The sequence below is a fragment of the Chrysochloris asiatica genome, unplaced genomic scaffold (genome assembly GCF_000296735.1).
Source record: "Chrysochloris asiatica unplaced genomic scaffold, ChrAsi1.0 scaffold00041, whole genome shotgun sequence".
Lineage (NCBI taxonomy): Eukaryota > Metazoa > Chordata > Mammalia > Afrosoricida > Chrysochloridae > Chrysochloris > Chrysochloris asiatica.
This window is the reverse complement of record NW_006408559.1, coordinates 16,451,991-16,465,651: the sequence shown is the minus strand read 5'-3', so window position 1 is coordinate 16,465,651 and position 13,661 is coordinate 16,451,991. Positions and strand designations below refer to the sequence as shown.

Genomic DNA, 13,661 nt, shown 5'->3' with positions numbered 1-13,661 from the left:
CCCCAGCGAGATGGACTGGCAAAATGGCAGTGTCGATGGCTGAAGCATAGCAACAATTGTGAGGTTGGCTCAGGACCAGGCAGTGTTTCATTCTGTTGTGCATAAGATATTTATGAGCTGGCACCAACTCGATGGCACCTAACAACAACAACAAAGTATTTACACTTAAAAAAATGGGATGAAGTGGGATTTCCTCTTTTTGAAAAATGTTTCTAGGGCCACTAAAAAAACTTGCATTTACTAAATAGTTGATAAGAATATTCCTCTGGATTGTACAAGAAGAGAGATAGAGACATAGGCCCCACTGGTACGACATGATGTTGTTGTCAAGTGCCGTCCAGTAGATTCTGACCCATAGTGACCCTGTATAGAGTTTCTGAGAAGCAGCTGGTGAGCTTGAGCCACCGACCTTGCAGTTCAAATGGCTTTTCAGTCTGACACATAACCCACAGTGCCACCCCAGAACTCCAGTACGACATTATAGACAAACATTAATCCAACTTGGCTTCTTTCTCTCCTGCTTCACCAAAGTCTGGGCTCTCCTTGTTTTTAATTTCTCCATTTTAGGCAGGTAAATCCCTTAGTTTCTTAGTTATCTGCTTTAGCCCATTTTCCCTTTGCCCTGTTATTCCCTTTTATTTGTGCTTTTTTGTCTGTAGATTTAGCCTTTCCTGCTCTCTTTTTCAGCTTTGTTCCTACTTTTGCAGGAGCAGGTATAGCAGAGAACCTCATGGATCTCTTCTTCAACTCCTCTTTCACCACCCCTTCAGCTGAACTTCCTTCTCTTGGGCATCTTGGCAGAAGGGAAGGTGCATGCTGGGAGCCTGCGGGCCTTGAGGCACAGAGAAGTTTCAGGAAGGTGAGTAGCCTGGCCACTGACACTGCTTGCCGCCCAACCTGCTTGTCTTTCTCATTTTTGCTGATCCTCTACTTTACCAAGCTTGATGTCTTTCTCCAAGGAACTGGTCCTTCCTGATAACATACCCAAAATATGTGAAACTAAGTCTCATCACTCTCAATTCTAAGGAGCATTTTAGTGGTACTTCTTCTAAGACAGATATATTCATTCATCTTGCAGTCAATATTCTTTGTAAATACCAACATTCAAATGCATCATTCTGGTCTTCCTTAATCACTGCCCTGCTTTCACAGGCATGTGAGGTGATTGAAAACAGCCTGGCTTGATATACGTGCGCCATAGTTCTCAAGGTGATGTTTTTGCTCTTCAATAGTTTAAAGAGTTCTTTTACAGCAGATTTGCCCAAGGCAACATGCTGTTTGATTTCTTGACTGCGGCTTCCATGGGCATTGATTGTGGATCCAAGTAAAATGGAATCCTAGACGACATCCATTTCCCCCCATTTACCAAGTGACAGCATCAATGGACTCAAGTGTGGCAATAGTGGTGAGGTTGGCCCAAGACCGGGCAGTGTTTTGCTCTGCTGTGCATAGGATCACTATGAGTCGGTACCGACTCGATGGCACCTAACAACAACAATCATGATATTGTTTATGTTCCATAAGGATTTGGGGAGTACTTTTGTTTTCTTTATGTTGCAATATAATCCATACTGGAAACTGTAGTCTCTGATGTGCATCAAAGTAAGTGCTTCAAGTCCTCTTCACTTTTAGCAAGCAAGATTATTTCTTTGCATATCACAGGTTGTTAATGAGACTTCTTCCAATACTGATGTCAAGCTCTTCTTTGTATAAACCAGCTTCTTGGATTATTTTCTCAGCATCCATATTAAATAAATATGGTGAAAGAATACTGCCCTGGTACACACCATTCCTGATTATAGACCACCCCATCTGTCTTCCATTTTCCTGATTGTCCTGCTTTTGAATGTATATGAGGCTACTGAAAATACCATGGCTTGAGTCAGGCACACTTTAGTCCTCAAGTGACATTTTTACTTTTGAACACTTTAAAGAGGTCTTTTGCAGCAGATTCACCTGATGCAATGTATTATTTGACGTCTTGACTTTTGCTTCCATGGACATTGATTGTGGATCCAAATGAATTGAAATCCTTAGCAACTTCAATCTTTTATCCATTTATCATGATGTTAGTACTGGTTCAGTTGTGAGGATTTTTGTTTTCACTGTGTTGAGGTGCAATCCATACTGAAGGTGTACTCTGATCTTCATCAGTAAGGACTTCAAGTCTTCACTTTCAGCAAGGAAATTAGTGTTCTCTGAATACTGCAGAGACTTCTTTGAACCCTGATGTGAACCCTTCTTCATATAAACCAGCTTCTAAATGTTTTGCTCACCACACAGATTTAATGAGTATAATGAAAGAATACAACCCTGATGCACACTTTTGCTGATTTAAAACCACACCCTTGTTCTGTTTGAACAACTGTTTCTTTGTCTACGTACAGTTCTGCATGCCCACAATTAAGTGTTATGGAAGTCATACATTTCATTATACTACTTTGTCATCTTGAGCAATCTTTTGGCACTGTCTCTTCAGTTCTTCCAGCCACTTTGGTTTCTGGAGGCTTGTTGCAGTCTCTTCTTTCATCCACTTTGGTTTTTTCTTTCTTGTCTTTTAAATGACCTTTTGTTTTCTTTATGATATCCTTAATGTCATTCCACAAGTCATCTGGTCTTTGGTCCCTAGCATTCAATGAGTCAAATCTGCTCTTGAGACAGTCTCTAAATTCACAGGGGGTGGGGGGGCCGTTATATTCAAGATCATACCTTGGCTTTTGTGGACTTGTTTTAGTTTTCTTCAGTTTCAACTTGAACTTGCATATGAGAAATTGATGGTCTGCTGTGCAGTCAGCCTCGGGCTTTATTCTGACAGATGATATTGAGCTTCTTTATCATTTATTTCCATAAATGTAGTCTATTTGATTCTTGTGTATTCCATCCAGTGAGGTCCACACATACAGAGTTTATATGTTGGAAAAAGGTATTTGTAATGAATAAGTCATTGATACTGCAAAATCCTATAATGTGGTGTCCAGCATTATTTCTATCAGCAAGGTCATAATTTTCAACTACCAATCTTTCTGCTTTGTTTCCAACTTTTCCATTCCAATCACCAGTAATTATCACAACATCTTGATTTGCACGTTTGATCAACTTCAGACTGCAGAAGTAGGTAAACTCTGTAAGTTTTCATCTTTGACTTTAGTGTCAATTTGAATAATCGTCGTATTGTCTTTCTTGTATGTGGTTGGATGTCATCATGTCACTGACACTGAATAGATTTTGAAATGTTCTTTTTGACAATGAATGTGACACCATACCATTTCAATTTGTCATTCGTGGCATAGACCATATAATTGTTCTTCAAAGTGGCCTGGAGCAGCCCACTTTAGCTCACAAATGCCTTGGGTATCACTCTTTATGTATTCCATTGAATTTTTGGCAGCTTCCAATTTTTCTAGATGCATAATTTATGCATTCCACATTCCATTGTGTAGATGTTTACAGCTGTTTCTTCCCATTTTGAGTTGTGTCATATCAACAACTAAAGGTCCCAAAAGTTTTACATCTAGATCATTAAGGTCACTCTACTTTGAGGAGATAGCCCTTCCAAACTGATGGGTTCATCTTCCAACACCATATCAGACAATGTTTTGCTACTATTCAGAAGGTTTTCACTGGTCAGTTTATTCAGGATTTTTTTCTTCCTGGTGTGGTACTGCAGAATAATGCGCTGGACTGTAAGGTAGGTTCAAACCACAATGTTGGCAGTTCAAACTCACCAGTCACTCCTCAGAAACCCTATACGGGGTCGCTATGAGTCTGAAATGACTCAAAGGCACTTAACAACAAGAAGTCAGTCTTAGCCTGGAAGATCCACTGAAATCTGTCCACCGTGGGTTACTGTGATGGTAATTGAAATAGTAATGACATCACCTCTAGCATCACATCACTTCCAACATGCAAACCACCACAGTGTGACAAAGTGACCCAAGAGTGGTGGTTCCTGTCACTCCTCGTAGTCACTCAAATTGGCAAGACCCTTTCCAGTTTACAGAGCAACTTCATAAACATTATCTAATTCAAGTTCTACAACAGTCTTTTGAGGCAGACATTACTGTGGTCCCATATACATATAAGGGAGTCCTGGTGTCCTGGTGTGGCACTGTGAGTTAATGCGCCAGACTGTAAAATCGCTTTGAACTGTAAGATCAGCATTTCAAGTTCACCAGTTGCACCTTGGAACCCCTATACAGGGTCGCTAAGGGTCAGAACTGACTCAATGGCACTTCACAACAGCAACAATAACAACATCATACATATAAGAAATCTCGGGCAAGTTAAAAAAAATTCCCCAAAGTTGCAAAGAATTCGTTGCAGAGATAAAATGAGAAACCAGGGTTTTTTATCTTGTCTTGTTTTTTTTTTTTTTTTTTTGTAACTCCAGACCTGAAACCTTTCCAGCACACCTTACTGTCTGGATCACTCGCTTTCCACCATCAAAAAAAATGTTCAAGCCTCTATCCCAGTCACCAGAAGTCCTGAGGTGGCACAATAAGATAAGCACTGGACAGCAAGGACAGTTTGAACCACAAGGTCGGAAGTTCAAACTCACCAGCGGCTCCTGAGAAGTCCTGTACTAGGTCGATAGGACTCAGAACTGACTCAGTGGCATTTAACAACAACAACAATCCCGTCCATACAGAGTCCTGGCATGGCGCCGTAAAATAAACACTGGACTGTGAACCTCAATGTTGGCAGTTCAAACCCACCAGTCACTTCTTGGAAACTCTATACAGAACTGACTCAATGGTACTTAATATCAGCACTCTCCCAGCCATAACTCCTCTCCTGCACAGTTAGACCGATGTGATCATGTGAGTGGCATAAGCCAGCTATGACCTCAGCATCCTTCCTAGGTCTCAAATTTTTTCATTCTCTCTCTCTTCTGGGAAGACTCAGTTTCTGTCAATGGTTTCACATTTTCCAGACTGAAATCTCTTAATAACCATCAGGGAATTGTGGTCTGGAATTCTATATTGGAAAGCACATCGACATGGCTCTGTGATAGAAGGATGTGTGGTATTTATGCCATACTTCCACCAGTCGTCTGTCAGATCGTCACACAGTGGTGGCTGGCATGTTGCTGGGATGCTGGAAGCTATGCCCCCAGTGTTTTGAATGCCAGCAGAGTTACCCATATAAAATTTCCCAGTTACTGGTCACTTCCTTTACCAACATGGAAAGGAAACCCTTGAAAAAAGGAGACATTAGATTATAGCCAGAAAGACTGAGTGAAGAATGTTCATGCTGTTCATGGCTAGAGTGAGGAGAAGGCATAACTCAGGTGAGATAGAGTGAGGGAGGCTGGGGGAGAACTAGGGACCAATCAGTTCCTGTCCAACTCAAGGAGAGCATTCATGGTAGTCAGCAAGATGCTGCTGGAATCCCTGGGGCACTGGATGGAGCAGGGAAGCCACACCACAGGTAGAAATAAAGGTAGGTTCGGGTAAACCTCACACACCCACCTCTTCTTTCTGGATTCCAGGCTGGATGCACTCTGGGTATCCCATCATGTGCCACCTGAAGTCAGTGCAGGAGCTCACCCATGAAGCAGGCATGAGGAGCAATGGCCTGTGGGGACCCGTCCATGAGCTGGGTCACAACCAGCAGAAGTCTGGGTGGGAGTTCCCCCTACACACCTCAGAGGCCACCTGCAACCTGTGGTCTGTCTATGTGCCCGATTCTACACATGGATCTCACCAAACGGAATGCACAGGAATCATATTGACTGCATCTATGGTTACGTGCAATGGGAAAGTCCAAGATGACCAGGCAAACCAGGCCCGGGGCGGGCTGTGGAGCAGACCATCAACTGCTCAGAGGCGAGTTCAGGCTGAAGCTGAAGAAAATTGAACAAGTCCACGACAGCCAAACTATGACATCGAACATACTCCACCTGAATTTAGAGCTCATCTCAAAATCAGATTTGATATATTAAACACTAAAGACTGAAGACCAGAAGAGTTGTGGGATGACATCAAGAGCATCATACAGGAAGAAAGAAAAATGTCATTAAGAGGACAAGGAAGAAGGAAAATACCATAATGGATGTCAGAAAGGACTCTGAAACATGCTCTCTAGCATAGACATCCTAACGCAAATGGACAGAATGAGGCAGTAAAAGAGCTGGACAGAAATTTCCAAAGGTCAGTTTGAGAAGACAAAGTTAAATATTATAAAGACATGCACAAAGACCTGGATTTAGAAAACCAAAAGGGAAGAACACGCTCTGCATTTTTCAAGCAGAAAAAAACTGAGGAAAAGAATTCAAGCCTCAACTTGAAATAATGAAGGATTCTACGGAATGGACAGAGTCACCATACCAGCAAACAATCGTCAGTGTTCAAACACTTCACGAGATAATGTCTGATCAATAGCCAATGGCACTAAGGAAGAAGAGCAATGTACACTGAAGACCTTGGCAAGGAACAAAGGCTCCTGGATTTGATGGGATACAAATGGAAACCTTTCAAAAAACTTATGCAACACTGGAGGCACACACTCACCTGCGCCAAGAAGTTTTAAAGACAGCTACCAGGCCAATTGATTGGAAGAGATCCATATTTGTGTCTGTTCCAAATAGAGATCACCCAACAGAATGTGAATATTGTCAGACAGTATTGTGGTGCTGTGGGTTAATGCGCTGGACTGCAAAGTCGGTTTGAGCCATAAGGCCAGTGGTTCAAGCTCATCAGCTGCTCCTTGGAAACCCTATAGAGGGTCTCTATGGGTCAGAACCAATTCGATGGCACTTAACAAAAACAACAATCATTAATGTTACATGCAAGTAAAATTCTGCTAAAGACAATTTTAAAATGGCTACAACAGTACATTGGCAGGAAACTGCCAGAGGTTCAAGCCAGATTTAGATGAGGACGTGAAATGAGGGCTATCACTGATGACATCAGATGGAACTTGGCTGAAAGCAGAGGATACCAGAAAGATGTTTACCTGTGCTTTATTGACTACACAAAGCCTTTTGACTGTGTGGCTCATGACATGATATGGACAACATTGTGGTGAATGAGTATTCTGGAACACTTAATTGTGCTTATGAGGAACCTGTACATAGATCAAGAGGCAGTTGTCTGAACAGAATACGGAAACATTGAATGTTTTAAAATCGGGAAAGGTATGAGCCAGGGTTGTATTCTTTCACCATTCTTATTCAATCTGTATGCTGAGCAAATAATCTGAGAAGTTGGATTATATGAAGAAGAATGTACCATCAGAATTGCAGGAAGGCTCATTAACAACCTGTGATATGCAGATGATACAACCTTGCTTGCTGAAAGCAAATAGGAAGGAACTTGAAATACTTACTGATGAAGATTAAAGACCACAGCTTTTGGTATGGGTTGCACCTCAATGTAAAAAGAAAACAAAAGTCCTCACTACTGGACCAATAAATAACATCAGGATAAATGAAGAAAATATTGAAGTTGTCTAAGACTTCATTTTGCTAGGATCCACCATCAACACTAATGGAAACAGCTGTCAAGAAATAAAATGACATAGTGTATCAGCAAATCTGCTGCACAAGGTCTCCTTAAAGTGTTCAAGAGCAAAGATGTCAGTTGAGGACTAAGGTGCAACTGACCCAAGTCATGGTATTTTCACTAACCTCATATGCTTGGGAAAGTTGGACCATGAGTGAAGAAGACCTTTGAAAAACGGATGCATTTGAGTTATAATGTTAGAAGAGAAGGTACCCTGGACTGCCAGAAGAACATCAAATCTGTGTTGTAAGAAGTACAACCGGAATTCTCCTTAGAAGTCAGGAAGAGCAGACTTCATCTCTCACATTTCAGACGTATTATCAGGAGGGACCAGTCTCTGTAGAAATATATCATGCTCCGTAAAGTGGAGGGACAGCGTAAAAGAGGGAGACCCCCAATGAGGTGGGCTGGCACAGTGGCAGCAAGAATGGGCTCAAGTGAATCCACTGTTGAGAGGATGGTGCAGAACAGGCAGTATTTTGGGTTGCTAAGAGTCAGAACCAATTTGCCAGCACTTAGCAACATGCTGCGCTTTTTAACCTAATGCAATACAATATAATAGGCAAATACTATTTAAAACTCTCCAAACAACATCCACTGGACAAGTGACACACACACTTGGATATCTAACAGAAATCTCAGAATTCATGTGCCCAGTGCCTCAGTCTAAACTTCTGAGACTCCCCATTCTAAAGCTCCCTCCATTTTATCTTTGTAATGATACCTCTACCTTCCTGTTGTTCAAGCTAAAACTCATCTTTACCCTGTATCTTCCACATTCCATATTCGATTCATCAGAAGATCCCGCTGGAGAGCCCGATCACTTCTGCTCTTGGCCCCAGTCCCATCCTGGGTTATTATGATGCTGACCTTTTTGCATCCACTCCGCCCAGAGTCTAGCGCCCACACAGCAGCCAGAGTGGCCCCTTGATATCAACCCCATTCTCAAAGCTGCTGAGACTCCCCACTTCCTTGGGAATGAAAGCCAGCAACTTACAACCCAGGACACCTCCTGTTTCTGGTGGCCACTGCTCTGCCATCTGCTGGCTCCTACTCTGTCCTCGCTCACTCAGCCCAGGGGCACTGGCCTCCTTGCTTGGCCTCATCAGCCAGGCCTGCTCCACCCTGGGCCTCCAACTGCTTCTTCCTGGAATGTTCTTTTCCCATGTCCACGTGGCTCACACCTTTACCTCATTCAGGTATTGTATCAACGCCACCTTCCCACGAATGTCTTCCTCAAACATCCTACTGAAAACTTCATGCAAATTCTTTTCAAGCAAAAGAGAATTTGCTTCAGTTAGTACTGTTTCTTCTCCCTAAGTATACAAGCTCCACAGAGACAAGAGTTTGTCGTGTTGTTGTTGTCATTTGTTTCACTGCTCTCTTCCCAGATCCTTGATCAAAGTCTAGTGCACAGTTGTTCTTAAGTGCCGTCAAGTCTGTTCTGACTCATAGCGACCCTAACAGGGTTTCCAAGAAGCAGCTGGTGAGTTTGAACCACCGACCTTGCAGTTCAAATAGGCCTTGTGGTCCGGTGCTTTATCCTACAGTGCCACACCAGGACACAGTAGGATCTCAACAATCACCTGTGGGACTCATGAATCACTGAGTGAATTAGGAAGCCCTAGGAAGTCATATATTCTGCTGCACACATGCAAGTGAATGAGCAAGGTTGCTTCAAATGTTCAAGAGTCCCAAAGATGGGGGTCTAGTCAGAGCTGACCAGTTCATGTTCCAGGGTCAGGAGGAATTTATACAAGCAAAATTGTTGAGCAAAGGGATCCATGCCTCTCAAAAGCAGGTCCCCAGTTTGGCTAATTGTTAGTGGTTGAATTGTGTCCCCCTAAAAGATAAGTTGGGAGTTCAATGCTGGCACTTCCAAGTTCAGTGCTGGTGGATGTGACCGTGTTTGGATAAATAGGGTTTTTCTTTGTAGATGTTGTCAGTTAAGCTAACGAGGAGTAGGGTGGGACCTAATCCTAATTCCCTCTGAGTGACACTTTATAAAAGGAAAGGACCAACATGGACATGGAGTCACACTGTGGGGGGACTGATGCCAGGTGATGAGGGAGCCCAATGCATCTATAAGCAGCCACCAGATTCTCTGTCCAAACGCTCAGACAGAATCACCATGGCCAAGAGACAACCCATTAATCTTCTTTTAAACCACCATGCTGTAGTATCTCTGATGACAACACTAGGACATCATTGGAGTCCTGGTGTGGCACAATAAGATACGTACTAGACTACCAAGGTTGGCAGTTCAAACTCACCAGCTACTCCTGGGAAACCCTATTCAAGGTGGCTATGAGTCGGAACTGACTCCACAGCACTTAATAACAACAACAAGACATCATTGGGCAGTGGGCAAATTAAGGGATCTTGGGCTTTAGCAGGCACCTGCCACTTCATCAACAGTGTGGAGCCGCTGCCTGGCCCAGTGTTCAGAGATGGGAATTGCTTTGCCAAGAGGGAGGCATGGAACACTCTTGGGGAAAGAGCGGTGCTGGGGGGCCAGGTGGTTCTGAGGGCAGCAGGGCAGCCAAGGGACGAAGAGCTGTTTCTCCTGAGTGGCTGACTTGTGCCCGGCCCCTCCTTGGTCTCCAGTCTGAGGAGGGGTTTGTGCTAAGAGTGATTAGCCACAGGGTTTTTCAGATCCTGCTCTCCCTGTGGAAGGGATGAACACGTTCCTTCCCTCCCCACCTCCCACCCTGTGGGGATTTAAAGTGAAGGCTAGAGTCTGACCAGCTCCACTAATCACACTGCTGTGGGGCCCCTCCACTCTTTCAGCCTCTCCACCTCATCTTCCCTCTCCTGCACACTCTGCCAACAGCTCCAGACCTCTCTCCACAGCCTCCCCCATCCTTTTCCCCCATCTCCACATCTTCCTTCTCACCAAGCCCAGGTAAGGGGAAATGTTTGGGCCAGGGGGTGGGCATGACAGGAGAAGGAACACCCAAAGAGAGTTTGGGCACAAGAAAGTCCAAGCACTTCCAGTAAGGTTTGCTCAGAAGGCATACCTAAGAGAGAGATGGGGAGTGTGGGGGCTCTGTAGGGTAAGCACTAGACTGCAAACCACAAGCTTGGTGATTTGAGTCCACCAGCCACTCCACAGGGGAAAGATGAGGCTTTCTGCTCCAGCAAAGATTTGCAGTCTCAGAAACTCTTTACAAAGGGCCACTGAGTGGAAACCAACTTGATGGCACTTACCCCCAAGAGAGAAATCAAATATTCAAGTCCATGCCTCCACCCTTTGATCTGACCAGCACCCTACCTTGGCGATGGCAAAGCACATCTTGCTCAACCATGCCAACTGTGAACTCTTATCCTGGGTGTTGATCAGGATGAAGCGGGGGCACCTAAAGATTGAGAACGTTCAGGTCTGCTTCATGACTAATGAAAGTCTTTGTCCAAAGGCTTTTCTCCTGTTCAGCTTTCCCAGCTAGAAATGGGAGAGTCCCGTCTTCCTATCAGTCATCAGAGGCTTTCCCAAGGAGAGGTGCCCAGAGACATTCTGCTCCTATATAATAAGACAGAAAAGCAGACTATTTCTCCAACTCCTAGAGGAGAGAGAGCACTTGATAAGACACTAACTATGAATATTATTCCAGGAAAAGATCACATCAGCCCCAGGGATGGCCTATGCAGAGAACATGGTCCATCCAGAGCCAGGCTTCAGCTATCCTTATTTTCTGCTTTCTCACTCACTCCTGGAGCCTGGTGTGGGAACTCAGGGCAGGAGGTCGGATGATTGGAGTAGGTCCCTTGGTAATAGCTCCTAAGCCAAAATCATCTGCACGGCTCCAAAGGTGACAGTTTCAGAGGGTTCTGTGGCTCCCCAAAGCCATCAGCAGAGCCCCCTGTCAGCAGCTTGCCCTGGAGCTGAGCGGTTTTCTCACCAGTGCTCTTACCCTCTGAGTGAATTATGGAATGCCCTGAGAGTGCTGAGGTAGCCATGGTGACCTCACCTGAGCAGTGTCCTTGCCCCATTGCTCTACCCAAGCTCTCCATCTGTCCAACATGAAGCAGAAAAGCATCTTCTAAAGAAAGGGCCTTTGGAATGTTTAGTAGTCCAAGAAGCTGTTTCAAAATAAAAAAATGTTTTCACTGTGACTAAAATAGATCACATGGAAAATGATAGTTTTATTGTATTGTTGGGAGTCCCAATGTGGCTCTGTAGGATCAGCAAGGTTGATTTGAATCACAAGGTGGTGGTTCAAACGTCCCAGCTACTCATCAGAAACAACATTGTTTGCTTTTTTTATTGTAGTAAACAAATAACCGAGCACTGACCATTTCAACACTTTTCATGGGTCTGATTCAGTGCCGTTCAAACCAAAGAAAGAAAGAAACGTACTGCCATCAAGTCTATTTTGAATCCTTGTTGTTGTTGTTAATTGCTGTCAGGTCGGTCCCAACTCATAGCTACCCTGTATCAGGTTTCCAGGGAGTAGCTGGTGGGTTTGAACTGCCGACCTTGTGGTTCACAATCCAGTGCTGATCCTACAGTGCCACACCAGGAATTCTGACTCATGAGACCCTATATAAGATTTCCAAGACTATAAATCTTTATGAGAGCAGACAGCCCCCTCTTTCTCAGTGCTGTGTGTTGTGTTTAGCATGTTGTTGAACCGTCACCAGGACCCAGTCCCAATTTCTTTCATCACTTTTCATAGACGATGCGAGTTTCCCTCTAGAGCAAAGATGCTAATCATTTCAAGTAAATAAAGCAACTGTCGTTCAGGCCCAAAATGCTTTCCTAAATGCACAATGATGCTGCGCTTGTGTGTGAACCTGACCTTCAAAATCCCAGAAGTGGGACAGTCGCTTCACCAGACACTCTTGATGTTCAACATTAAAGTACTTACTTTTGAAGCTCATCCGTCTTCCTCTGGTGGAAACCTGGTTGAGAGACATTCATTAAAACGAATGCTGCTGCTTCGTTCAAGCACGGCGTTTCTTTAAAGACATCAAAGGCAGACAGTTAGCCCTAAACTCAGTTGGGGTCCTAAATTGTTATATTCAAAGCACCTCTGAGATGAACAATGGGAGGAAAGGAGGCCTGAGGTGATCCTTCGCTCAATCCCCTGACCCCACAGTTGGCTTTTAAAGCCAATAGAGCCATGGCAGCTACTATTCATGGAGCTCTCTAGACGTAAGTGTATTGTGGGCACCGGTAAGTCCAGATTGTCAAGGAGGAGGAGGGGGGATGTTGGCAAAAAATGCAAGACCCAATGCAATGTATTCTCCCAGAGTCAGAGGACTGGAAGATTCCCCCTCTGTGAGCGCCATTTTGAAGAAGGGCTCCAGCTTGGGCTCAGACGTATGCAGGGCATCTCTGTAGAAGGTTGGCAGTTCTACATGTAGTAGAATCTCTGAATACTCAGAAAACACCAGATAAGGAAAATCCAAGAATAACTGTGTCATGAAAACATTCCCTGTGAAATCTACTTAAGTGCTTTCATAGGATAAGCTGGCCAACAAGAAATTGACAATAGATGGCTTTTACTGAGACTCAAATGCCTTTGACAAGATTGTTGTTATTGTGTGCTGTGAAGTCTGTTCTGACTCAGAGCGATCCTGTATAGAATTTGTGAGAGCGGCTGGTGGCCTTGAACTTTTGATTTGATAGTTAGCGCAGTTAACAGTCCAGTGCTTATCCTACAGTGGCACAATAGTACTCTTTGACAAGAGATCACTCCAAACATAGTTGTGTTGGGCCCTGGAGGCTGCTCTGATAAGAAAGAAGACCTGGCTCACTAGACAGAAACACCATGAGTAGCGATAGCCATCTCCCAGGGATCAAGGCTGTGAGGCATTATGTTGGAAGAAGGAGACCGTACTGAAATGTCTAAATCCACAGATGATACTTAGCTCTTTAGGGTTAGGATATTATCAAACTGATTAGAACAAAGCACTAGGAGATGGCAAATGAGTTTTGTTTTGTTTTTAATGTTTTATTGTGAATTATGTGATAGTTTACATGGGAGAACATTAGCTTTACATTCAGCCTATTGTATATCGTTTCAATGCCATGGTTACAATCCCTTCCATGCATCATCAACCAACCAAAGGGTATACCCTGCAAGTCTGCCCCCAGACATCAGCAGACAGCCCCTCTCCCTCTCTGGGTCTAGTGTACCCAGCCACTCCATC

General features: G+C 43.9%; 1 pseudogene; it reads left to right on the top strand.

Moving 5' to 3' along the window:
- Positions 1-13,661, top strand: part of LOC102820109 — a 59,530-nt pseudogene that overhangs the window by 30,774 nt on the left and 15,095 nt on the right.